An 11,663-nucleotide genomic window follows, 5' to 3' on the forward strand; every position below is an offset into this window, starting at 1 on the left:
CCCCTGCTGGGTCCAGAGCCGGAACTGAGGTCTATGTGCCTATTACCCGATGCGTGGCTGGATGAGACTCCTCCTGGGTCCCTTGGTGTATGATGCTGGATCGCTTGGTGTATGGTGCTGGATCCCAAAGCTCCCAAAAAGGCACTTTGTCTGTGAATAGAGGCCAAATTGTTATTGGCGGGGGATATGGACGAAGGATGTCTTACTCAGCCGTGCTGCTGACATCACCCCTGGTAGTTCTATTTTTAATTTTTTAAATGAACTTCCATAGTGTTTTCCACAGTGGCTGCACCAATATCTATGATACTTTTTTTTTTTTTTTTTTTTTTTTGCGGTACCCAGGCTTCTCACTGTTGTGGCCTCTCCCGTTGCGGAGCCCAGGCTCCGGACGCGCAGGCTCAGCGGCCATGGCTCATGGGCCAAGCCACTCCGCAGCATGTGGGATCATCCCGGACCGTGGCACGAACCTGTGTCCCCTGCATCGGCAGGCGGACTCTCAACCACTGCACCACCAGGGAAGCCCTATGATACATTTTGAATTAAATTTTATATATGCTGTGAGATTAGGGTCAAGGTTCATTTTTTTCCATACCAGTATCTCATTAATCTAGAGCCATTTGAAGAAAAGGGTTTCTTTTCCTCCTTGGATTACTCTGGTGCCTTTGTCAAAAATCTAATGACTATATAAGTGTGATTTATTTATGGGTTCTTATTCCATTCTATTAACCTATTTGTTGATCTTTTTTTTTAACATCTTTATTGGAGTATAATTGCTTTACAATAGTGTGTCAGTTTCTGCTTTATAACAAAGTTAATCAGCTGTACATATACATATATCCCCATATCTCCTCCCTCTTGTGTCTCCCTCCCTCCTACCCTCCCTATCCCACCCCTCTAGGTGGTCACAAAGCCCCGAGCTGATCTCCCTGTGCTATGCAGCTGCTTCCCACTAGCTATCTATTTTACAGTTGGTAGTATATATAAGTCCATGGCACTCTCTCAGTTCGCCTCAGCTTACCCTTCCCGCTCCCCGCATCCTCAAGTCCATTCTCTAAGTCTGAGTCTTTATTCCTGTCCTGCCCCTAGGTTCTTCAGAACCATTTTGGGTTTTTTTAGATTTTATATATATGTGTTAGCAGACGGTATTTATTTTTCTCTTTCTGACGTACTTCACTCTGTATGACAGTCTCTCCGTCCATCCACTTCACTACAGCTAACTTAATTTGGTTTCTTTTTATGGCTGAGTACTATTCCATTGTATACATGTGCCACATCTTCTTTATCCATTCATCTGTTGATGGACACTTAGGTTGCTTCCATGTCCTGACTACTGTAAATAGAGTTGCAATGAACATTGTGGTACATGACTCCTTTTGAATTATGCTTTTCTCAGGGTATATGCCCAGTAGTGGGATTGCTGGGTCGCATGGTAGTTCTATTTTTAGTTTTATAAGGAACCTCCGTACTGTTCTCCATAGTGGCTGTATCAATTTACATTCCCACCAACAGTGCGGCAGGGTTCCCTTTTCTCCACACCCTCTCCAGCATTTATTGTTTGTAGATTTTTTGAAGATGGCCATTCTAACTGGTGTGAGGTGATACCTCCTTGTAGTTTTGATTTGCGTTTCTCTAATGATTAGTGATGTTGAGCATCCTTTCATTTGTTTGTTGGCAATCTGTATATCTTCTTTGGAGAAATGTCTATTTAGGTCTTCTGCCCATTTTTGGATTGGGTTGTTTGTTTTTTTCATATTGAGCTGCATGAGCTGCTTGTAAATTTTGGAGATTAATCCTTTGTCCGTTGCTTCATTTGCAAATATTTTCTCCCATTCTGAGGGTTGCCTTTTCCTCTTGTTTGTGGTTTCCTTTGCTGTGCAAAAGCTTTGAAGTTTCATTAGGTCCCATTTGTTTATTTTTGTCTTTATTTCCATTTCTCTAGGAGGTGAGTCAAAAAGGACCTTGCTGTGATTTATGTCATGGAGTGTTCTGCCTGTGTTTTCCTCTAAGAGTTTGATAGTGTCTGGCCTTACATTTAGGTCTTTAATCCATTTTGAGTTTATTTTTGGGTATGGTGTTAGGAAGTGTTCTAATTTCATTCTTCTACATGTAGCTGTTCAGTTTTCCCAGCACCACTTATTGAAGAGGCTGTCTTTTCTCCATTGTATATTCTTGCCTCCTTTATCAAAGGTAAGGTGACCATATGGGCGTGGGTTTATCTCTGGGCTTTCTGTCCTGTTCCATTGATCTATGTTTCTGTTTTTGTGCCAGTACCCTACTGTCTTGATTACTGTAGCTTTGTTGTATAGTCTGAAGTCCGGGAGCCTGATTCCTCCAGCTCCGTTTTTCTTTCTCAAGACTGCTTTGGCTCTTCGGGGTCTTTTGTTTCCATACAAATTGTGAAATTTTTTGTTCTAGTTCTGTGGAAAATGCCACTGGTAGTTTGATAGGGACTGCATTGAATCTGTAGATTGCTTTAGGTAGTAGAGTCATTTTCACAATGTTGATTCTTCCCATCTGAGAACATGGTATATCTCTCCATCTCTTTGTGTCTTCTTTAATGTCTTTTCATCAGTGTCTTACAGTTTTCTGCATACAGGTCTTTTGTGTCCTTAGGTAGGTTTATTCCTCGGTATTTTATTCTTTTTGTTGCACTGGTAAAGGGGAGTGTTTCCTTAATTTCTCTTTCAGATTTTTCATCATTAGTGTATAGGAATGAAAGAGATTTCTGTGTATTAATTTTGTATCCTGGGACTTTAACAGATTGATTGATTAGCTCTAGTAGTTTTCTGGTAGCATCTTTAGGATTCTTTATGTATAAGTGTCATGCCATCTGCAAACACTGACAGTTTTACTTCTTCTTTTCCGATTTGGATTCCTTTTATTTCTTTTTCTTCTCTGATTGCTGTAGCTAAAACTTCCAAAACTACGTTGAATAATAGTGGTGACAGTGGGCAACCTTGTCTTGTTCCTGATCTTAGAGGAAATGGTTTCAGTTTTTCACCATTGAGAACGATGTTGGCTGTGGGTTTGTCATATATGGCCTTTATTATGTTGAGGTAAGTTCCCTCTGTGCCTACTTTCTGGAGGGTTTTTATCATAAATGGGTGTTGAATTTTGTCAGAAGTTTTTCTGGCATCTATTCAGATTATCATATGGTTTTTATCCTTCAATTTGTTAATACGGTGTATCACATGGATTGATTTGTGTATATTGAAGAATCCTTGCATTCCTGGGATAAACCCCACTTGATCATGGTGTATGATCCTTTTAATGTTCTGTTGGATTCTGTTTGCTAGTATTTTGTTGAGGATTTTTGCATCTATGTTCATCAGTGATATTGGCCTGTAGTTTTCTTGCATTGTGACATCTTGTCTGGTTTTGGTATCAGGGTGATGGTGGCCTCATAGAGTGAGTTTGGGAGTGTTCCTCCCTCTGCTATACTTTGGAAGAGTTTGAGAAGGGTAGGTGTGAGCTCTTCTCTAAATGTTTGATAGAATTTGCCTGTGAAGCCATCTGGTCCTGGGCTTTTGTTTGCTGGAAGAGTTTTAATCACAGTTTCAACTTCAGTGCTTGTGATTGGTCTGTTTATATTTTCTATTTCTTCCTGGTTCAGTCTCCGAAGGTTGTGCTTTTCTAAGAATTTGTCCATTTCTTCCAGGTTGTCCATTTTATTGGCATAGAGGTGCTTGTAGTAGTCTCTCAGGATGCTTTGAATTTCTGCGGTGTCTGTTGTAACTTCTCCTTTTTCATTTCTAATTTTATTGTTTGAGTCCTCTCCTTCTTTTTCTTGATGAGTCTGGCTAATAGTTTATCAATTTTGTTTATCTTTTCAAAGAACCAGCTTTTACTTTTTTTGATCTTTGCAATTGTTTTCTTTATTTCTGATTCATTTATTTCTGCTCTGATCTTTATGATTTCTTTCCTTCTACTAACTTTGGGTTTTGTTTGTTCTTCTTTTTCTAGTTCTTTTAGGTGTAAAGTTAGATTGTTTATTTGAGATGTTTGTTGTTTCTTGAGGTAGGATTGTATTGCTATAAAGTTCCCTCTTAGAACTGCTTTAGCTGCATCCCATAGGTTTTAGATCATCGTGTTTCAACCGTCATTGGTCTCTAGATATTTTTTGATTTCCTCTTTGCTTTCTTCAGTGATCTCTTAGTTATTTAGCAGTGTATTGTTTAGCCTCCATGTGTTTGTATTTTTTACAGATTTATTCCCGTAATTGATATCTAGTCTCGTAGTGTTGTGGTCAGAAAAGATACTTGATAGGATTTCAATTTTCTTAAATTTACCAAGGCTTGATTTGTGACCCACGATATGATCTGTCCTAGAGAATGTTCCATGAGCAGTTGAGAAGAAAGTGTATTCTGTTGTTTTTGGATGGACTGTCCTATAAACATCAATTAAGTCCATCTTGTTTAATGTATCATTTAAAGCTTGTGTTGCCGTGTTTATTTTCATTTTGGATGATCTGTCCATTGGTGAAAGTGGGGTGTTAAAGTCCCCTACTATGATTGTGTTACTGTTGATTTCCCCTTTTATGGCTGTTAGCATTTGCTTTATATATTGAGGTGCTCCTATGCTGGGTGCATGAGTATTTACAATTGTTATATCTTCTTCTTGGATTGATCCCTTGCTCATTATGTAATGTCCTTCTTTGTGTCTTGTAATATTCTTTATTTTAAAGTCCGTTTTGTCTGATACAAGTATTGCTACTCCAGTTTTCTTTTGATTTCTATTTGCATGGAATATCTTTTTCCATCCCCTCACTTTCAGTCTGTATGTGTCCCTAGGTCTGAAGTGGGTCTCTTGTAGACAACATATATACAGGTCTTCTTTTTGTACCCATTGAGCCAGTCTATGTCTTTTCGTTGGAGCATTGAACCCGTTTACATTTAAGGTAATTATTGGTATGTATGTTCCTATTACCATTTTCTTAATTGTTTTGGGTTTGTTACTGTAGGTGTTTTCCTTCTCTTGTGTTTCCTGCCTAGAGAAGTTCCTTTAGCATTTGTTGTAAAGCTGGTTTGGTGGTGCTGAATTCTCTTAGCTTTTGCTTGTCTGTAAAGGTTTTAATTTCTCCATGGAATGTGAATGAGATCCTTGCTGGGTAGAGTAATCTTGGTTGTAGGTTTTTCCCTTTCATCACTTTAAATATGTCCTCCACTCCGTTCTGGCTTGCAGAGTTTCTGCTGAAAGATCAGCTGTTAACCTTATGGGGATTCCCTTGTATGTTATTTATTGTTTTTCCCTTGCTGCTTTTATTATTTTTTCTGTGTATTTAATTTTTGATAGTTTGATTAATATGTGTCTTGGCGTGTTTCTCCTTGGGTTTATCCTGTATGGGGCTCTCTGTGCTTCCTGGACTTGATTAACTATTTCCTTTCCCATCTTAGGGAAGTTTTCAACTATAATCTCTTCAAATATTTTCTCAGTCCCTTTCTTTTTCTCTTCGTCTTCTGGGACCCCTGTAATTCGAATGTTGGTGCGTTTAATGTTGTCCCAGAGGTCTCTGATACTGTCCTCAATTCTTTTCATTCTTTTTTCTTTATTCTCCTCTTTGGTAGTTATTTCCACTATTTTATGTTCTAGGTCACTTCTCCGTTCTTCTGCCTCAGTTATTCTGCTATTGATTCCTTCTAGAGAATTTTTAATTCCATTTATTGTGTTGTTCATCATTGTTTGTTTGCTCTTTAGTTCTTCTAGGTCCTTGTTAAACGTTTCTTGTATTTTCTCCATTCTGTTTCTAAGATTTTGGATCATCTTTACTCTCATTACTCTGAGTTCTTTTTCAGGTAAACTGCCTATTTCCTGTTCATTCATTTGGTCTGCTGGGTTTTTACCTTGCTCCTTCATCTGCTGTGTGTTTCTCTGTCTTCTCATTTTGATTAACTTACTGTATTTGGGGTCTCCTTTTTGCAGGCTGTAGATTTGTAGTTCCTGTTGTTTTTGGTGTCTGCCCCCTGTGGCTAAGGTTGGTTCAGTGGATTGTGTAGGCTTCCTGGTGGAGGCGACTAGTGCCTGTGTTGTGGTGGATGAGGCTGGATCTTTTCTTTCTGGTGGGCAGGACCGCATCGGTCGTGTGTTTTGGGGCGTCTGTGACCTTTCTATGATTTTAGGCAGCCTCTCTGCTAATGGGTGGGTTTGTGTTCCTCTCTTGCTAGTTGTTTGGCATAGGGTGTCCAACACTGTAGCTTGCTGGTCGTTGAGTGGAGCTGGGTCTTAGCATTGAGATGGAGATCTCTGGGAGAGCTTTTGCTGTTTGATATTACGTGGAGCCAGGAGGTCTCTGGTGGACCAGTGTCCTGAACTCGGCTCTCCCACCTCAGAGGCACAGGCCTGACACCTGGCCGGAGCACCAAGCCCCTATCAGCCACACAGCCTTTGCTTTCTTCTGCCAGTTTTCCCTAGGATCCTGCAGGCTCTGGAGCGAGTGGGATGTCGCAGCTGGTCTTATCCTGGCCACCAGAAGCTCATGAAGAGGTGGAAAAATAGTTTGCCATCTTCTTTTTTTAGTGAGTGCTTGGCCGAGAACCCTTTTTTTCCTAGGGCACCTTGTAAATGGAAAAGCTTATCCGGGTTAAAAGTTCTTGCTGTGGCTGCTGTAATTCACGATTATCTTGCATAAGGTTAACCCGCTTTTCGGCCTTAAAACAAAATTTATTCACCTGATGCCTCACACTGGGCCCAGTCCAGCTTCAGTCTGGCCCCTATTTGTTGATCTTTATATTGGTACTACACGGTCTTGATTTCTGTAAGTGTTGAAATCAGGTAGTATAAATTTTTGAAGATTCTCTCTCTAATTGTTCAGATTTTAGAAAACACTCCTCTCAGTGGTTCTGAGTGTGTAAGTATTACATGTCTTTTGTTAAATTTGTTCCCCTTTTTTTGGTGGCACTATTGCAAATTGAACTGTTCCTTAAAATTTCATTTTCTAATTGAGTTTATGAAGGCCACAGAATATAAGGTCATAGAGAAGGCAGTTATATTCCTATATACAAGCAATGAACAACTGATCACAGAAATTTGAAAAACAATAACATTCATAATAGCTCGCCCCCTCCCCCAAATGAAATACTTAAGTATAAATTCATCGTAAAACACAGGATCTGTATACTGAAAACTACAAAGTGGTGTTAAAAGAAATCCAAGAAGACCTAAATAAAGGGAGAGACATATGCTGTTTGTGGATTGAAAGGCTCAACATAGTAGTGATACTATTTTTCTCCAAAGTGATCTATAGATTCATTGCAACCAATCAGAATCCCAACAGGATGTTTTGTAGATATAGACCAGCCTATCCTGTAATTTATATGTAAGGGCCAAGGAACTAGAACAGCTAAAGCAAATTTGGAAAAGAAGAACAAAGGTAGAGGAATCACTTTTAGTATCAAGCTTCTGTAATCAAGACAGTGTGCAATTGATGATAGATCAGTGGAGAGGGATCAGGAGTCCTGAAGTAGACCACATGAATATAGGCATTTGATCTTTGACAAAGGTACAAAATCAATTCATTGAGGAAAGGATGGTCTTTTCAAGAAATTGTTTTGTAACAGTTGGTCATCCATCTGTAAAAAAATGAACCTTGATCGAAGACCTCACTCCTGATACAAAGATTAACTTGAAATGGATCATAGATACAAATGTAGAACATAAAGGTATAAAACCTGTAGAAGAAGACGTAGAAAAAAGTTATTGTGACCTGGGGTTGGAAATGATGCCAAAAGCATAATCTATAACAAAAAATCAATAAATTGGACTTTATCAAAACTGAAACTTTTACTCTCCTAAAAACACTGTCAAGAGAATTAAGAGACAAGCTACAGACTAGGAGAGAATATTTGCAACCCACGTATTTGACAAAGGACTAGTGTCCAGATTATATAAAGAAGTCAGTAATAAGAACTCTCAAAGTTCAACCAACTCAATTTAAAAATGGGCAAAGGACGTGAACAGACACTTCACCAAAGAGGATATAAGGATGGCAAGTAAACATGTGAGAAGATATTCAGCATTGTTAGCCATTAGGTAAATGCAAATTGAAACCATGATCACAGACCAGTATACACAGTGATAGAATTGCCAAAACAGAAAATCGTGACAACATCAAGTGCTGGCAACTGGAACCCTCGTGAATTGGTGGTGGGAATGCCAAATGATACCCCACTCTGAGTAACTGTTTGGCATTTTCTTATGAAGTTATATATACATTTAACCTTGTGACCCAGCAGTTCCACTCCTGGGTATCTACCTTAGTGAAATGAAAAATTTATGTTCACTCAAAAATCTGTACACAAATGTTCATAGAAGTTTTATATGATAGTGGAAACGTGAAAAAAACTCAAGTGTCCTTCAAAGGAAGAATGGATAAATGGAGTACGATGAAATAGTACTCATCAGGCAAAAGGAATGATACACGCAGCAATTTGAATGAAACTCAAAGGTGTTATGCTGCGTGAGACAAGCCAGTGTCAAAATGTTATGTACTGCATGACTCCTTTTATTTGACATTCTTGAAAAGGCAAAACTATAGTGCTGGAAAACAGACCACTGGTTGTCAAGGGTTATGCATGAGGTGAAGGTTTGTATATCATTGAGTAGTACCAGGGAGCTTTTTGGTTGTTGGAACTGTATTGTACCCTCTTTGTGGTGGTAGTTTCACAAATCTATATGTGTTAGCATTTGTAGAACTGTACAATAAAAGAAAAAAGTCAATTTTACCATATGATAATAAAAAAAATTTTGTAAAATGTCACACTTCATTCTGTTTTTTGGATCTTTGTATGTGACCTCATTTTTGTTTTGCATTTTGCTTTTGCCTCCCCCTGCCCCCACCTTTGCTTTGGCGTAGGTCACTATTATCCATTGGTCTCTATATTTGGTAGGCCCTTTTAATTGGGAAGCCCATATTCCTCAGTTCTGGGAGTTTTCTTGATTTTTATTGACCTCCCTCCCCCCATTTTCTCTGTTCTCCCTTCCTGATATTTTTCAGACACTGGACTTCTTAGTTTGGCTTTCTAATTTTTCTTTTCTAGTTTCTTTCTTTTCTCTTCTTCCTTTTGTCTATATGTGGAGACATACTTATTTTTAAACTCTAAATCTCCTGTGTTTAATAACCAAGAGTTCATTTTTTTTGTTGTTCTCTGATTCTTTTCAATGGCATCCTATTCTTGTTTCATTGTTGTAGTATCTTCTCTTAATGCTAGTTTTTCTTCTTCCTCAATACTTGCTTTTTTTGTTGTTGTATATACTTCTAATTAGATACTTTCCTTCAATAGCTGATGGTCCTTCTCTGCTTATATTTAGGAGGAGGATGAGAATGCATATTGCAAGTTCATAGCCTGTTGTGGGGCTTGTCAACTTTGAGCTTCATCCTCCCCCAGTTTGCCTGAGCTATAGAGTTGGGGAACCCCCAAAGACAGTGTCATTTGCTGTTTCCTCTTGGTCTGGTTGGAGTCCCCAGGGAGGAGACTCTTGTGGTCTCCTGCATGGAGGGAAGACCTGGTTCATTGGAGGAGAGGGCTCTGGTTCTCAGCATTCAGGGCATTCATTTAATCCCCCTATTTCCAGTCCAATTTCTAGTCCTTAATTGCATCTCTGTATTGCTAATCCAGAGGCCATCTATTTTACCTTTCAAAGAAATAAATCTTCAGTGTTCTACCATAGTGGCAGGAAGGATTCGGGGATCTAATTACTTCTGAAGCAGACTTTGAAGCAAAACTTATTTAAGCCAATCGTCTTCCCCTCTTTCACTCCCACTTTCATAGGTATCTGGTGCTGCCAATTTGAGTCTTTCAGGGAGTCTTATATGTAAAATCAGATTGGTTCTTGTTTTATCCCCATGCTTAGCTTGCAGTTCACTTTTCTTTACTTGATCTGTAGAAGTGAAAAAGTTCTAGGTCTAGTGAACAGAAGTCTGAAGAATCATCAAGCAGAGCTCTAGTCATGGCTTCTCAGTCAGTTCCCAGACTAAGTCAGTTTACAGGTACAGAACCCTTGAATAAAGGCGCCTCTGAGTCACCTTTAGGAAGGACCCTACTCTGCAGCCAGAAGTTTATATTGTTAATCTTTCTCTCAGCCTTTCCCAAAGTGTGTGACTGTGCAGTGGGGAAAAGGGACTCATCAGATTTTAGGGGGGATTACTGGACACAGGCTCTGAACTGATACTTATTCCAGGAGACCCAAAACATCACTATGATCCACCAGTTAGAGTAGGAGCTTATGGAGGTCAGGTGATCAGTGGAGTTGTAGCTCAGGTCCTTGTCACAGTGGGTTCAGTTTATCCCTGAATCCACCCTGTGGTTATCTTCTCCAGTTCCATGATGCGTAATTGGAAGAGACGTATTCAGCACCTAGGAGAATCCCCACATTTATTTTTCTTGGATTTGCTAATTCATTCAGCATTCATCAGTTTGCCTTCCAGCTTACCAATTTTATTGTTATCACCTCTTCCCTTTGGTCTTTCCTGTCCTTGTGTGTCTATGACCATGCACACTCCCCCCTCCCAGTTAAAGAAATTGTTTTAGTAGAGTTGCAGTAGGGAATGAGTTTGGGACGTATGTTCAGTTCTGTCTTTTCCTGCAGCCTCCATCTATTGTGTTGGCCAAAAAGTTTGGGTTTTTCTGAAAGATGCTGTGGAAAAACAGAACGAACTTTTTGGCCAACCCAATATATTATTTTGCTGCGTGATGTTACATAATCCTATGGCTTTGAAGGCCATCCAACCTCATAAATTTATGCCTCAAGCCCTACTTCTCTTTCTTCTAAGCTCTAGACATGTATTTACAATGGCTTATTCAACTTTTCTCCTAATATATCTGATACACATCTCAGATGCTTCATTCCCAACCCTCTCCTTGAAATGCCCATTTCTCATCCAATCTTCTTGTTCTCAATTAATACCACACTACCAGCCGCCCACTTGCTCAATCTCAAATTCCTTTCCTTCTTTCCTATATCACCTTCATCAACATCTCCTGTTAGTTCTAGATTTAAATTATGTCCAGAATCCATCTCCTTCTCTCTATCTTTATGGCTGCTATGTGATCTCAGCCATTTTCATTTCTCACCTGGTTCCATGTAGTAACCTCCCAACTGCTCCCTCCTTCCACTCTTGTCCTGCTACAATCCACTGTCTACGCAGTAGCCAGCGTGAAAATTCTGAATTCTAAGTTAGGCCGAATGCCTTTCCTGATTCAAAGTCCTCGTTGCAGTACACTTTGAATGGCACCCACACTCCTTATTCTGTCCACAAGGTACCTGCCTAACTCTGACTTTAGCTCCTGCCAAGGTCTTCATTGTCCCCTCTGCTCTGGTCACACAGGCCTTTTGGTTCATCAAACACACCAAGCTTGTTCCCTCCTTTGGGGCCTTAGCGGTTGCCGTTTTATCTCCCTGAATATCCTTTGCCTATATCTTCATGTGGCTCACCTCTCACTTCATTCAAGTCTCTGCTCAGTGGCATCCGCTTTGAGAAGCCTTCCTGGACCACCCTCTCCACCTTTCTCCCAGGTCCCCCACATTACTCTCTATTACATCATCTTATTTATTTCCTTCTGAAAGTATCTTGGGTTTTTTTTGTTGTTGTTTTTTTCTTCTGACTTTCTTGTCTTTCTCTAGCCATTTGAGTATGAGCCCTGTGAGGGCATTGGTTTGATCTATCTTGT

General features: G+C 39.6%; 1 protein-coding gene across 5 annotated transcripts in view; it reads left to right on the forward strand.

The window, feature by feature from the left end:
- Positions 1-11,663, forward strand: part of REPS2 (RALBP1 associated Eps domain containing 2) — a 238,102-nt gene that overhangs the window by 220,105 nt on the left and 6,334 nt on the right. The window lies entirely within an intron of this gene.

Source organism: Mesoplodon mirus (genome assembly GCF_964341445.2).
Source record: "Mesoplodon mirus genome assembly, chromosome: X".
In the NCBI taxonomy this organism is placed as follows: domain Eukaryota; kingdom Metazoa; phylum Chordata; class Mammalia; order Artiodactyla; family Ziphiidae; genus Mesoplodon; species Mesoplodon mirus.